The sequence below is a fragment of the Callorhinus ursinus genome, unplaced genomic scaffold (genome assembly GCF_003265705.2).
Source record: "Callorhinus ursinus isolate GAN/ISIS: 27379988/994484 unplaced genomic scaffold, GSC_fseal_2.0 scaffold42, whole genome shotgun sequence".
Classification (NCBI taxonomy): domain Eukaryota; kingdom Metazoa; phylum Chordata; class Mammalia; order Carnivora; family Otariidae; genus Callorhinus; species Callorhinus ursinus.
This window is the reverse complement of record NW_027397104.1, coordinates 4,198,289-4,214,536: the sequence shown is the minus strand read 5'-3', so window position 1 is coordinate 4,214,536 and position 16,248 is coordinate 4,198,289. Positions and strand designations below refer to the sequence as shown.

General features: G+C 36.8%; 1 long non-coding RNA gene across 2 annotated transcripts in view; it reads right to left on the bottom strand.

Moving 5' to 3' along the window:
- Positions 1-16,248, bottom strand: part of LOC141370685 (uncharacterized) — a 329,861-nt gene that overhangs the window by 82,308 nt on the left and 231,305 nt on the right. For both annotated transcript variants that reach the window (XR_012374943.1, XR_012374942.1), the window contains exon 4: positions 15,465-15,656. This is a non-coding gene — a long non-coding RNA (uncharacterized lncRNA). The remainder of the gene's footprint in view (positions 1-15,464; positions 15,657-16,248) is intronic.

Sequence of the window (16,248 nt, the reverse complement as noted above, 5' to 3'; positions counted from 1 at the left end):
CATTCATTTTATCTATATCTTGTCTACTTCTCAATTAAAAATAATAATTAAAGGCTAGAACACACTGAACTGGGCAGCCCAAGAGGACAGGGGAAAGAAGTAGGAAGGAAAAGCACAGAGAGGGGTGTACCAGGTAGCCTGAAAGTTCAGAGATCTCAAGGCCAGAGCTACTCCTCAACAGAAGTCTTGCTATTCACCAGTGAGTAAATCCTGCTGTTTCCACTCATGGACAAATGGAGTCTCTTCTCAAAAAATTATCCCTGAAATCTACAGCTATGGTTTATGTTTTCTCTGGGGCCAGTACACTGATTCAGTGTCCCCTTGCTTCTTCCCACCCACCAGCCCCCATTCTGAATTTCAGAAGATTGGCTGACCCATTTTTACACCAAATTGAGATAGCACTATATTTTTTAGCAGAATCTTGATGAAATCACATTTTAATTAGTTGTTTTGGGTTTTTTTTCCCAAACCACTCCTGGAAACCTTCAAATTTAACCTCTTATCCAATTTCCTTGCTGGCTACTTCATTAAGAAGGTTGAAGGAACCTAAAGTGGGTCCTTCCTACACCTTCCATATTCCTCCTTATGTGGACTGATGATCCTCTGCTCAGTTCTTTATACCTTAGGGGAAGGAGGTGACTTATTTACACTCCCTTTGAATCTTGGCTTCTCTTGTATACACTATGTGATAGCCTCATGACTAATCTCTCAGCCTCTGCTACACCAATATTTAGGACAGTCATTCTCATTAGATAAGTCAGAACATGTCACTCCTTTCTCCAAAACATTTCCATAGCTCTTTATGGCCTAAGGCCAAATGCCAGATCCTCATGATGGCATGTGGAAATCACTACACCCATTTTCCATCTGCTTTCTCCAATATCAGTATCTGCTACATGTTCTTCCCTTTCCATGTTATCCAACAATTTTCTGGATCCTATCCATTCTGTGGGCTTGTACACTTCCATACTTTTGCTCATGAGTTTTCCCTTTCCCCTTTATAGATCCTTGCCACCTTTTCTCCACCAATGACCTTTCAAGGCTGAACTCAAAATTACCTCTTTCATATGTTTTCTCTGATTTCCCAAACTGGAATTAATTCTCTTTATATTTTTTGCTGCTTATTTCTCAATTACAAGATTTATCACATTCTGCTTTATATTTACCTGTTTGCTTCTTCCTCTCCCCCCCGCAACTCTTTTTCCAGAAGACTATAGCTCCTTGATGTGAATATAAGTGTTAATGATCTGCTTTCCCAGCGTACAGAGGATAATGTTCTGATTATAGCAAGTGTCAGTAAAGGCTTGGTGAATGAGTAAACACAAAAGGAGGTGTTATTTATTTATATCCCCTTGCTATAACTAACTCTCATAGCAGAGATTAAGATGGTAAAATTGCTAAAACACAAAGTGGACATTTTCTTCTTTACAATCTTACAGATAAACTTGAGGGACTTTGAGGGATGGACAACCCCCTACCAGATGTCCTCAGCCTGAAAAATTCCTAACTTGGGACTGAATTAAAGGAACTGCTCCCTAGCTCCAGGATACCAGAATTATGTTAAGAGTCATAAATCCAGTAAGGAACCAACTGCTTTCTCCTCTGAGGAAAATCCCTAGAACTCTGCAGACTTTACAGTCACTTCCAAGACTGAATGCAAGCTTCGAACTCTTAAAAACGCTAGGGCCTTTTCCCAGGCAAAACCTAAAACCAGCAGGAAACAGCAAGAAGAGTGAATGACCGCAGATGACGTTTAAATTTGCCTTATTTGACCTGAAAGGGACAGAATTTACTGTGTGAAATCAGTGACATCTGAAGATACAGTTTATCCAAAGGACCAAGTGGCTATTAGGCCCTTTGGAATCTATATTTCCAGAATAGTACCTGGTTGATTAACCCCATCACTACTACCATGTGTCATCTATGAACTTAAGCATTTCCCGAAGCGGAGGAAGGTCCCCACAGAGAGTGGGGGGTGGGACTGCCTGGCTGAATCAGCACCTATTTGGTGGGATAAATGAACAGGTCTGGACAAACAGAACCATTCTACCAGTAGATCTGCCTTAGACTACATCAAAATGAAAAATGGGGAAACAAAAGCCTCCAAGGGCAGCTGTTCCAGCCATCATTCCACCTCCCACTCGTGTCTACTCAAGGCCTACGTGTTCATTTTCAAGAATGATGAAGATATGTTTAGGGCTCCATTGCTTTCTGACTTTACCAAAAAGTTCTAACATGAAATGACAAACTGTGCTCAAGTGATTTGAACTTTTTAGGGGAAAATGACTATGTAAACGTATTGTACCTACTTAACCAATGGTAACAGCAAACAGTCACTCCTTTGGATGCAGACAATACTCCAACTGCCATTAATGAGTTTATCCTCCAACATACACATCAGAAGAGGTGTGTTACTTCTCCAGGGACTCCTACAATTATAAGAACTGATAGATGGTTCTGTGCTTCTGTGGCCCTTCTGTGGCTAAAATAATAGAATTGTGATTATCATTATTAAAAATGAAGCATTTTTATTTACCCAGTGTAGGACACGTCTCTCATCTCTATCTGAGTTATGGACTGCCAAAGAGAAGTTTCCCATCCAACACATGACGGCACTGGGAATCCTTAAAACTAAAAACAGGCCGTGACTTTGTTATAAACTTGACTTATGAGCTTCTTCACACAAGGAGATGTTTATACACAAATTTTTCCACTTACCATAATTTCAAATTGCAACTAAGTAATGCTGGGATAATGCCTAATATCACTCCTCAACTATCCTCTCACTTCTTTAAGGGAGTTCTCTGTAATCCACACTAACCTGGTTTTCCTGTTCCCCACGCATGGGTTCTCTCCAAATCTTAGTGCATTATATGTTTGAAATTTTCCATTAAAAAATTTAAATATATAAAAAGTTGGGTAAAGTTATATTATTTATAAAGTAGACTTGAGAATATAAAAGATGTCTTACAGTTCCTATGAGAGAAAACCCTTAATGTTTCTTTTTTTTTTTTTTAAGATTTTATTTATTTATTTGACAGATAGACACAGCGAGAGAGGGAACACAAGCAGGGGGAGTGGGAGAGGGAGAAGCAGGCTTCCCACCGAGCAGGGAGCCCGATGTGGGACTTGATCCCAGGACCCGGGGATCATGACCTGAGCCAAAGGCAGATGCTTAATGACTGAGCCACCCAGGCACCCCAAAACCTTTAATGTTTCTATCATAAAATTGTATGTATGTGCCCTGCAAAAATGTTCTTTTTTGCCAAATTTTGTACTAGTTCAAACATATTAAACGGAAAATACTTCAGATTTAAGTTTGTAAAAACAAATTCTTTTTACCAAAGACTATTTGTGTTATCATAATATATGATTATGAAAGATGTTTATTTAGCCTCAATATTTCTATTTTCATAACCTTGAATTAAGTTGTGTGTCATAAAGCTTGAACCTTTTCTGTTTTTATACTGTAGTTATTGTGTCATTATAAATCTTCAGGGCTTTCATTTTTACACCTACAATAAAAAGCAATGCAAATTGTAAAATGTAATATCTATCTTGGTGAGCTGAGGGAAAATAGCTAGTAATTTGCTTGGTAAGTGAAGCAAAATATTAAATGATTTATTATCAGATTTTATATTGTATTGAGAATCTGTGAAATAAATCTTACTATATTTGAATAATAACGGTGGACAAATCACTTTCTATGACTTCTCCATCATAGTAAAGAAACCATGATTATCCTTCGTTGATTCAAGGATGGTATCTATTTGTCACTTTTGACATGACAGAGCTAAGTGATGTTAGGACATAATAAGCGTCCCCTAACCATTTTGAATGTATTAGGGAGGGGAAAAAGTGGAGAAAAAAGATAGCAGTAAATAGTAAGGACAGTGAAGAGAAGTTTGAAGGACTTTAAAAAAAAAAATGCAATGGAGGAGAATATATTGTGTTAAGAGTGCAAGCCAAAAGCATTTTTGTGTGGGTGACAGATAGTAATGTGAAATCCCCCAGGTCTTAGATGAAGAAAACTACAAAAAGCACTCTCAAGTATGAATCAGATGTACATGCCTGGAGAAAGCAGACCTTGTTCTTAATGAAAAAATTAAATATTGTAAAGAGGTCCATTTATCTCAAAATAATTTAAAAGTTTAATGTGAAACACTAAACTTGTAAATATTTTTTAAGTTAACAAAAATTATTTTTAAATACTAGAGGAAAACATTTGGATTAGCTAAAATTTTGAAAAAAAATGAAAAAAAGTTTAATTTCTCTGTCAGGTAATGAATGTACTATAAAGCTATAACTGTTATAGTTTAGTCTGAGCAGAGAGTAAAAGAACTACAGTCTATCATATAGAATCTATCTGTATCTATATCTTAAATTATATAATCCCTTGTTATTAATTTTATATAGAATGGAGGTGGGAATATCATGCCAAATATTCAGAAAATAATATTATTCAATAAGTATAGTATTGGCTACCTCCATAAAAGGAAAAAAATGTTTAGATCTTCAACAAAGTTATTTGTGGGAAATAAAGCATAAGAATAGTGGAAGACTCTACAGCTGGAAGGAAACTAAGTTCTAAGTTTAAGAACAATGGTAGAATTCTGAAAAATGGTTAATATGAATATTACACCTTTCAGCATATCAAAAACACCCCAAGAAGACTAAGGAGAAAGTGGGAAAATACCTGTAGGGTAAAAAGTATCATTCACCTAATGTACAAAATGCTTATTGAGAACATGGCTAAAATCCCAATAGATACATTGGCAAAGTCATTGAAAATAAATGAACTACAAACACTAGAAATATTCACAGCTAAGAAACATGTTCAACTTGTAATAATAATTTTAAAAATCTAGTTAAAATAACAATGCTGTATCACATTTTAAAGAAGTTAACTTCCTATTACACCGGTGAAAAAAGATAGAAAAATCTTTATTTTTAACAAGGGCATCAAGTGATTTCTTGAAACTGGTGACCGGAAGTCAAGGAGCACATCCGCATATTTTACCTCATTTAGACATGGCTCTACTTGGCCGTCACTCTCCACATACTCTGCATCATTCATTCACTTTATTTAGTAAATCTTACTGAGTGCTTATTATGCTCCAGTTACTATTTTACATACTGGAAGAGTAGCAAAAAAGTACAAATGGATCGCTTCACAAAAACATACTGAAAGGGAAGGAACTAAGAGATATGGGTGGGGGGGCAGTGATGGGACTGTTCATTGAGAAAATGACTTTTGAGGAAAGATTTGAAGGAGGTGAGGCACTAATCCCTGTGACGATAACTTGGGGAAGAGCCTGCCAGGTAAAGAGGAGAGAAAGAACCAAAGTGAAGCCATCATTATTTTTTCATAGAGCTTCTCAAGTGATGCTAACGTGCAGCCGGGATTAAGAGGCACTGGTGTAACATTTTCAAGAGTGGCCTTAGTATCTAGCTTAAACTGAAAATTCTTGGAAAGAGATGCAAAGAAATTTTGTCTAAATCTTTCACCAACCCAGGCAGAATCAAGGCTCACTTTATTTTTCAAATGGGCAAGTTAAACAACCAGCGTTAAGCCCTTTGACATTTCTGCCCATGTCCCATCAAAGACATTTTGAAAAGCGGGGGGGGGAAATGAAATCAGTTTTTATTTAGGATAAGGTTTAAAAAACCTCAGCCAGAGCATTTACCAAGAGACAATCACAACAACATGGTCTCAGTCCTAAAATAGGAATTATTCTAAAATTTTTATTATCATATACAAATCTAATTCATATTCATATTTAGTACTGATATGCATACCTATAAACAGAAAGTAAATGTGTAGACATAAAGAAAAGTGGGTCATTAATGACAATTGCCTCTTATGATACAATATAATGGGTTCTTAATGAACTAGTCTAAACAGGATATAAGGTTTTTTTGTTATTATGTTAACAGGATATAAGTTTTAGAAACTTCTTCAAAGACCTAAGCTAACAGCAAAACCTAGACATTCCCCTTTCATTTATACTTTGAATTTGAACCACAGGTCAGGAGTGAAGCATGATAGATTTTAATAGAACCTTCAACTAAGGCCTGTCCTCTAGCTCTAGGCCCTGTCCTAAGCAAAGTAATGGCAACTCAGTGATTCTTTGTTAATAGCCTACTTCACTGTCTAATTAGGAAGGTCAAACATAAAAATACTATCTCCACACTCTTTCAACTGGATGTGTATTACATTAATTCCATTTAATTTATTTAAATCCATAATATATGTCAAAGATCATACAGCATTTTATGTCTATCTCACAGTTCAGCCATAAAATGCATTACTGAAAGGTCAGCCTGGTGCTAGGTTTTACTAATTTAATTATGGATTGCTTTTCCATTTACTACTGAGTGACTAGAATAATGCAACATTGGGTGATACTTTATAATAATGGAATGCATTAATACAGCCATAATTCAAATAAAATATGATTATTCTAACATTCTCATTCTGACCATTCACTTCATTTCACTGCAGAGTGATGAAAATAAAAAAATAATACCTGGCATTACTTTCATGACCCCCCAAACATCAGCAGGTACACAAAGCACAAGGATGGGGGAAACCTTTTATTACCTTGAAAATCCAGTCAGTTAAACTAACTTATTTAAATCCCAAATCACAGTTTTATTATTTTTCTGAATGATCTAACTATAATATCCACCTACCCAAAGCCCATATATAATGCAAGCTCCCCATTACAGCTGTTCTCCTTAGAAATAGGAGTATACATGAGTGAGCAAATAATGAAAATCCTTAGAGCATTTATAGCATTTTGTTATAATCAACTATATTGTTTCTATTTTTTGTGACTTCTTCCTGATTTTTTCATCTCTTTGTCATTCAAAATGTAAGACTGGATATTGATTTAGGTTTTCTCTCAGTTGTGCTTTTCTCCAGTTTAGAAAGACATTTTGGGGAAGATTCACTCTTCCTCTTTACCGTTATACTTGCTCTATCCAATTCCTCTTCTTCCATACTTTCTTGAGCGCTGTGCAATCAGTCCAATATCCGCATAATCCCCCAAAATGACTCTTCAAGGTCATTAGTAAGGTCTCCGTTCTCATCTTACCTGAAGCTCCACAGCATTTAAGAGTTTTCTCCTCTCCTCCCTGACGCATGTCCTTACGTGACTTGCGGGCCTCGTTGGTGCTCTGTGAAGAACTCTGATGCAGAGACAGCGCAGACCAGTCCGAACTATGGTGAGATGCCAGTGCAGGAGCACAGGCAGACCTTACACAGGCCCAGCACGCCTTGCAGGCTCCACTGCTAGATCTCGGGATGTTTGCAAAATCTATAAACAAATGGAATGGATTTCCCTGATACTCCTAGTCATCCTTCTTAAGAGCAGCATCCCAGGGGCTCCTGGGTGGCACAGTTGGTTGAGTGTCTGACTCTTGGTTTTGGCCCAGGTCCTGATCTCTGGGTCATGAGACCAAGACCCCTGAAGGGCTCCGTGCTCAGCGCAGAGTCGGCTTCAGATTCTCTCTCCCTCACCCTCTGGCCCTCCTGCTTGTTCTTTCTCCCACTCCCTCTCTCAAATAAATAACTAAATCTTTTAAAAAGGGGGGGGCAGCATCCCATGACCAAACTGTTTATTAGCTCCTAGAAAACAAGTTTTGCCCAAAATTGTACAAACAAGATCCAGAGAGGAACTTAGAGTGAAAGGGAAAAAATAAAATAAAATAAACCAAAACAAACACAATATGAGAGGTCTTGCACACCATCATGATGAGAGCATGCAATAACAGGCATGTGAATGACTTAACTCCTTGCAACTCAGATGCTCAAAGACAGGAAATAGGTCATGTTCTCTTTAGAGATACTGTGTGGGGGTTTCAAAGATAAGAACAAAAACTACCAAGGAGTAGTTTTCTGACTCTAAAGGAGTCAGAAAAGTCTTTGTGAAAGAGGTGGTACTTCATCAAGGCATCACATTCATTCATGCCTTGGAAGGTTCTCAGGTGTAGAGAAGAGGAGCTACCAGAACAAAATATTGAAGGAACAAAGAAAAAGTAAAGACAAAACCCAGAGAAACAGTACGATAGAGAAGCAACGAGAATTCTGGTTAGCCTGGGTCCTACCACACATGGAAGGAGTGATTTTTATGTAGCAGCCTCCTAACTGGTGCTGTTACTTCCACGTTCTATCATCTCTAATCCATCCTATGCACCATTGCAAGAAAAGGTATCCCAGACGCTGCCTTTACTATGTGTCCTCTCAAAACACCATACTCACTTTTCATGACTTAGGCAATGAAATGCAAATACTCTGACACAATATCCAGGACTCTCTATAACCCCATTTTTCCTTATTTGTTATCGCAGAAAATATACCCTGAACATCCACCGCAACTACATTATGATAAGCAATGCATAAGACACAAAAGATGGATCAACCAGGGGCTTTGCTGGGAAGACACATTTTCCACTATCCCACTCACATCAGCTTGAAACTAAAGTGAAATATAAGGTAGCTTTTGACTAAATACCAATCATTGGAACTGCCAATAATTACTATAGAAATTAAGCAAATAGAAAACCAGTACAGGCTCAAGGAGGAAAGTGAACTTTCCTTAAAATATCACTCAGCTTGACTTAGTCATTTATAGTTAATAACAATTGTGATGGTTTCCCTGAAGCCCAGGGATGAGCTCAATGTTCCCCTTCATTTATGAGCAAGCGAATAATGTTTCTTAAAATTTGACTTGGTTTCTGCATAAAGGAGAAACTAAGATATGGGGTTCTAATTCTTAACTATAATAAATTCCCAGGAATTCAAAGAAGTCAACTAATTAATTGTTACCTACTATTTAATTCCTGTCAGTCATCATGAAGGACAATGAATTTTGTCTACCTAACAAGGTGTATTAGGATGTTAAATCAAAAACTTATACTCAACAGCACAATTCTTTAAAAAAAAATTATTGTCAGGGAGCCTGGGTGGCTCAGTCGGTTAAGTGTCTGCCTTCAGCTCAGGTCATGGGATCGAGCCCTGCATTGGGCTTCTTGCTCAGTGGGGAGCCTGCTTCTCCCTCTACTTGTGCTCTCTCTCTCTCTCTCTGTCAAATAAATAAATAAAATCTTTAAAAAAATCATTGCCTATATTAAAGATAAGATTAGTTTTAACTACAGAAAAAAGTTTTAAAAGTATATTTCTCCCCATTAATCTAAGTACAAATATGCATAATAGTTTGGGAATTACCACAGGTATTTAATTCTATATGGAAAGTCTTCCATAAACATTACAAAACATGGATAATTGACTGTCACTGATAGCAAGAATCAATGTTTTTAACCGATCCAAACCCCAATTGTCTACATTGATGACCAAAGAAATACTCAGACAGGTGAAAAAAAAATCATCCATTGCTAAAAACTGGAAGGTGTTACAAGTTCTATGGTCTAGCCTTTAGGAAGAGGAAATATGCCCACCAAAGAATTAAGAAGAATCCCCCGCCAAACTTAGAAACTCAAAGACATAGGAACAAAGAGCAGATCCCAAGCCTTTGGGATCTGTAATGAAAGTACATGAATGTAATGTACTGTAATGAAAGTAATGAAAAGGCTACTGGCACCATGGCAGCTCATTACCCCCAGCTAACTCTTGGGTCCATATGCTCAATAAAAAGGGAAGAGGGTAGTGACAACAAACTCTTAATAGTGAAGCGCCAGATGGAGAGGACTGCAGCTAACTCTGGACTTTCCTAAATATACAGAAATAGAAATTTCTCAGGTAGAGTGATGCTTTCCCAGGTGGTATGACTGTTCCTTCAATACTTAATACAGGCCACTACATTTTCATGCTAACAGCCTAGAGTGTATTCCCCCATTTTTCTCCAAACTTACAGGCACAGAGGCAATATTTATTTTATGAATTTTAAGTCATTACATTTAAAACCCAATGGATCCTGATTTTTCTCAATCAAGTAGAATTTAAGAATTTAAGCTAAGGCAGATACAATCAGAATCCCACTACTGTTTTCCTCTTTTCTGATTTCCCACCAAAAGGACATACTGATAACCCAGTTTGTCATATCAAAGCTTTTTAAAAAATAAAAAATAAAAAGCCTTATTTATTCATATTAGAGAGAGAGAGAGCAAGCATGAGCGGGAGGGGAGAGGGAGAGAGAATCTCAAGCAGACTCCCTGCTGAGTGCAGAGCCCGATGCAGGGTTCAATCTCATCACCCTGAGATCACGACCTGAGCTAAAACCAAGAGTCCTACTCTTAACTGACTGTGCCACCCAGGCGCCCCTCAAAGCTTTTTTGAATAGCAAGACAATGTTAGCTCTTGTTGATTAAATCTCCGCATGGGTGTGTGTGTGTGTGTGTGTGTGTGTGTGTGTGTGTGTGTATCCCAGGGCAACACTGTTTAAAGCCCTGCGATTAAAAGACCAGACTAATTGACAGTATCATTCACCTGCCAACTCTAGGTATAGACTTGTCCTTATTCATAATGTTTTTGCATGTGCTCTAGATATGTTCAAGTTCAGTGAGGATTAGGAGTAATTTTCACAAATTCCTTATGTGTCTTTATCTGGAATCCAAAGTTTCTAAAATGAATACTTATCAATTTAGATTATTTTAAAAACATATGTAAATATATAAATATGAGAAGGAAGCTAGCTACAGGCAAAACTATGTTTAACCATATTCTACTATCTTGAAATTGAGAATCAAATTTGGAAGATTTGTATTACCAGACTTAACCAAGGTCATGTGGTATTGGCATATGGACAGACAAATAAATAAATGGAGCAGGCAGAGTTCAAAAGCAAGCACAAAGTTATATGAATAACTGCTTTTCAACAAAGGCAACAAAACAATTCAATGTGGAAAGTAAAGTCTTTACAGAAATGGGGAAGAGCAATTGAATACCAATGCAGAAAAAATTTAATCTTAACCATGACCTCATATCATACACAATAATTATTCCAAGAAGGATCACAGATTGGAATCCAAGAGCTTAAGCTATGAGGTTTTTAGAAGAAATCATAAAAGAATATCTTTGTGACTCTGGAAAGGAAAAGATTTCCTAGGAAAAAGAAAGCAAAAACTTAAAATTATAAATTTTCATTAAAATTATCCCATCAAAAAAAGTTTGTAAATGTGAAACATAAATCTGACAAGGGCCTTCTATCCAGAAGGTATAAGAAACTACTACCAATAAATAAGGTCAACAACCCCATTTTAAAAAGGGACAAAACACTAAACCAGGGGCGCCTGGGTGGCTCAGTCATTAAGTGTCTGCCTTCCGCTCAGGTCATGATCCCACGGTCCTGGATCTAGCCCCGCATTGGGCTCCCTGCTCAGTGGGAAGCCCGCTTCTCCCTCTCCCTCTGCCCCTGCTTATGTTCCCTTTCTCGCTGTGTCTCTCTGTCAAATAAATAAATAAAATCTTAAAAAAAAAAAACCCACTAAACCAAGAGTTCACATGTGAACTTATCTGAATAGCCAATCAGCAAATGAAAAAGTGCTCAACATCATTCGTCATGAAGAAAACGCAAATTAAAACCATAACAAGCTGCAACTATACACCCACTACAGTGGCTAAAATTAAATATACTGACCACACTAATTATTGGTAAAAATAATAGTAGCTAGCAGAACACTAATACACTTCTGGTGGGAATGTAAAATGGGGAAAGGCCTAGCAGTTTCTTATCATGGTAAACATACTCCTACTTTGACTCAGCAATTCTACTCCTAGGCATACAAAATGAGAAATGAAAACATAAGCTCCTGAAAAGATTTATACAAAAATGTTTATGACAGATTATTCCTAATACCCGAAACTGGAAGTAACTCAAATGTCCATCAGCAGAAGAGTAAATAAGTAGATAGTGGTATATTCTTACCACGGAGCACTAGTGAGTTGTGAAAAGGAACGAATCACTAATATATACAACAACATGGATGAATCTCATAAACATTATGCTGCGTGAAAGAAGCCAGTGCAGATAAGTGGAAACTGTATGATTATATTCACCTGAAGTTCTAGAACAGGCAAAATTAATACCTGGCAGGGATGGGGGCCAATGACTGACAGGGAAGGGACATAAAGAAAGTTTCTCAATGACAGACATATTTTACATCTTGATAGGGTGTGGGTTACATTTGTGCATTTCAATGTAGTAAATTTTACCTAAAAAAAAACTATTTAAAAAACCCAGTAAAAATGGGGGGAGAGACAAAATTAAAATGACCAAACTATTAGATAATTGTTTAAGATGGGTGGTGTGTACACTATTCTGTTTGCTTTGTGTAAGTTTAAATTTTTCTAATATAAAATGTAAAGAAAAAAAAGTCTTGGCAGTTTTCTTACACAGAGAATTACATTTACAAAATGAATCCTCTGGCCTAATTATGTGCAATGCCTGGTTATAGTCACCCATTGCAAAAGAAAACTATGTTTCAAAAAATTTTAAATAATTCTCTTTTGCCAAAACTTCACATGCCATGTTTTAACTGCAGGGGAAAAAATCCATAAAATATTAACCCATAAAGAAACATTGTACATTAGACTTTACTCTGACATTGAATGTCACCTCCCACAGTGCAATGTGTACATTTCAGATACTGCTAAAAAAAAAAAAAAACTCATTTTGTAACCTAGATTATTATATTAAAGAAAAGAAAATCACAGGTTAACAATGTTTCAAGTATTACAGATCAAAATGGGAAATCATAGAATAGGAGGGTAGCTGTATTTCTGAAAAGGATATATATGGGGATATTAACCAAATTCATTTTTCAAATTATATTGGTAATATTTTTGGCATTCATGTCTTCCAGTTTCTAAAATAAACAATAAAAAGATACTTTAATGGTGTAAATATGTAAGTCTAATTGAAAGGAATTTTTTTTCATTTAAATTCAAGTTAGTTAACATATAGTATGGTATTGGTTTCAGGAGTAGAATTTGATGACTCATCACTTTCATAGAACACACAGGGCTCACCCCAACCAGTGCCCTCTTTAATGCCCATCACCCATTTAGCCCACTCCCCCACCTCCCCTCCATCAACCCTCAGTTTGTTCTCTATAGCTAAGAGTCTTTTATGGTTTGCCTCCCTCTCTGTTTTTAACTTATTTTATTTTTCTTTCTCTTCCCCTATGTTCATCTGTTTTGTTTCTTAAATTCCACATATGAGTGAAATCATATGGTACTTGTCTTTGACTGACTTATTTTGCTTAGCATAATACCCTCTAGTTCCATCCACATTCTTGCAAGTGGCAAGATTTCATTCTTTTTGATGGTTGAGTAATATTCTATTGTGTGTATTATGTATATATATTCCATACTATAAATTCCATATTATAAATTCCATTTTATGTATATGTGTATATATATATATATATATATAAAATATCCTTCTTATCCATTCATCAGTCAATGGAAAATTGAAAGGAATATTTTTGTTCTTACCACATTTTTAGAGATTTTCTCTACCCCATCAGAATCAGCCAGATAGTTTTAAAGTTCCCTCAACCTAATTCTTTTTTTTCTTATCAATATTTCTCCTACACATGCTACCATACTGATTTCTAGACTCTCAGTTGCTATTTTATTATAATTTTTATTCTTTTATGTTTTATTTTTTAGCAGGCTCTGTAACCTCTTACAATTGATTCTTTGACAGTGACTCCAAATTACATGATGCATTCCTTAATTCCAAACAGAATCTATGCATTCACTGAACAATTTGCTGTATCCACATTTAACCTGTTTTCAAACAGGTCTTAAGTTTCAACTGCATAGTCAAAAAAATTCATTTTCCCTTATTTTGTGTTAAATAAATTGTTAAAGGCAGATCATATTTACACATGAACCTCTTGACTACACTCTCTGAGCTGGTTGATAGAAATGATATACTTAACATATCCAGATGATATGTAACCAGTCACTTGGCTGTCATTCTGAACTGGCTGTTGAATTCACAGTTTATGTTGACACAATTCACTGTTGGGGCAGAGGTGACTTCCAATCAAGCCCATCTTTTACAGCCAGAGTAAGAACCACACTGTCTTTCAATACTAAAAAATGGGCAGAGAAGGATGACTAGGGTTATTTCTCCCCTTCAGGATTGAAACTTTTTTAGAGGCATCAATCACCATCCTACTTCCAAAGCAAAATCAAAACCATGATGTCAATTTGTGATAAATAAATCTTGGGCTGATGTTGTTCCATTACCAGTGTATAATTCCCAAATATACCCCTTTCTATGGTAAAACAGTGGCTATTCACAGTTTTCTATGTTTAACTCCTTTGTTAAGTGGCCTGCTGAGTGGTATATGTATATAGTCACTGACAATCTCTGAATTAGAAAAGATTTAGAAGTTCTTAAGGTCCATTAGTAAGAGGACTTTCCATTTATAACTTCCCCCATTTTTTGCAACATTTACTGTTGTGAGAACAAATCTACTTTGCTGTCAATGGGCGTATTTGAAGGAATTACCAAGTAGGGCAGGGCTCACGCATTTAAATATTGACCTGGACCTAAATCACGTGGCACACATGCATGACATTTAAACAAAATCTTTGGAAGGTTCAACCAGTTGATCTAACTATGCACGGCAAATTCGTTGTTTTTTGACAGCTTCGGAAGGGCCACTCTTACTGACTGTGCACCCAGACTGTGCACTACTCAGATAGGGTCACTGTGAACATATGGTTAGATGTTTACTTCTGATAATTCGTTACTTCTCTTGCTGTCTAAATGTTCCTGACACGGAGGCTTTAATTACTGGGATACATTTTAGTTGCTGAGATATTCATTTTATAGGCAGCACTACAGCATTTCTACTTAAGCTAGTTTTTAGCTTAAAAACTAAAGTGACAGCCTTAGTACACTAATTAATTCTATACTTCTTATTCCAGAGATTTCAAAGCTACAGGCACCATAATATAAAAATTACCCACATGTTGACTGATGATACAAATAAGGAAAATTGATTCTTCTCCTTCAGCTTTATCATTTTTCTCAATTTAATCCCTAAACACAAAAGTCAGGTTCTGGGTCAAGCTGGACCCAAAAGAGGATCCTGGACTCACCTTCTCCCACAAACACACCAGACCTACAGCTACATATGGAACAACTTCCCCTGCAAAAAAAAAAAAAAAAAACCCCTAAAAACTGCGTGATTTCTACATGTCGGAAAAAATGAGAGAAGACCCACATCAAAAGGAATAGGAGAGGCTGGGACACAATCTCTCCATAAGCCCCTCTTCCAGCACAGCTACCCACGCTTGAGAGGGAACTGAAAACACAGAGTTTCTCCTGAAGGAGCTAAGGGTTTGAACCCCACATCAAGAATTCCCAACTTTTAAGATCTGCACCTGAGACGTGAACCCCCAAAACATCTAGCTTTGAGAACCAACAGGGTCGTGGCTATCTGACAAGTACTCTTCAAGCGCTCCGGCGCTCACTCACCTCAGCAGGGCCCAGCAGGAAGTGGCTGGTCTAGGAGTGTTGACCTGAGGGGCAGTCATCTGATTGACACACTTCTGGGGGCCTGATGGGGTGTTCTCTGGGATGGAGGCTGGCAGGCACCTTCTCCACACTCTCCCTTTCTCCCTCCGCATGGCTCCGGCCAGCAGACGCCATCTTTTTTTCTTCTCAACCCTAAGTACAAAAGTCAGAGAGGTATATAAAGCCTTCATTATGAGAATTAACCATCATTTCCCCCCCCTCAGCTGTCTTTCTCCACCCCTAATTCTACACACCAGTGGCAATGACTTTTAAACTTGGCTACGTATAGTCCTAAAGATGCTTTTCTTCATGTTGCAAAATAAGGTGTATTTATAGCTCTTTCTTTATATTTCAAATTTAGATTTTCTCCATTTCTTTTCTGCCATTTATATGAAGATTTAGATGATTTATATAATCCTCTTACTCCTCCTATTTCTTCTTAGTATAATTAATTATTTTTGATTCCTCGACTGAGGAAGATTGTATGAGAGACAAGCTTTCTGAAACCCTTAATATATGAAGGTCTTTAATTTCATATTCACTCATGACTAATAATTTGGCTGGCGTAAGTATTCTAGGTTTAAAGTTAATTTTACTTTGAACTTTAGAGAAATACCCTATCATCTACTAGTGGTACTGACTGATGGCATGCCCTAACTAGTTGTGTCTTATTGTACATATTACTTTCCCTTACGAAAAGCTTTTAGAATCCTCTCTACTTGATTTTCTGAAATTTCTCACAGAT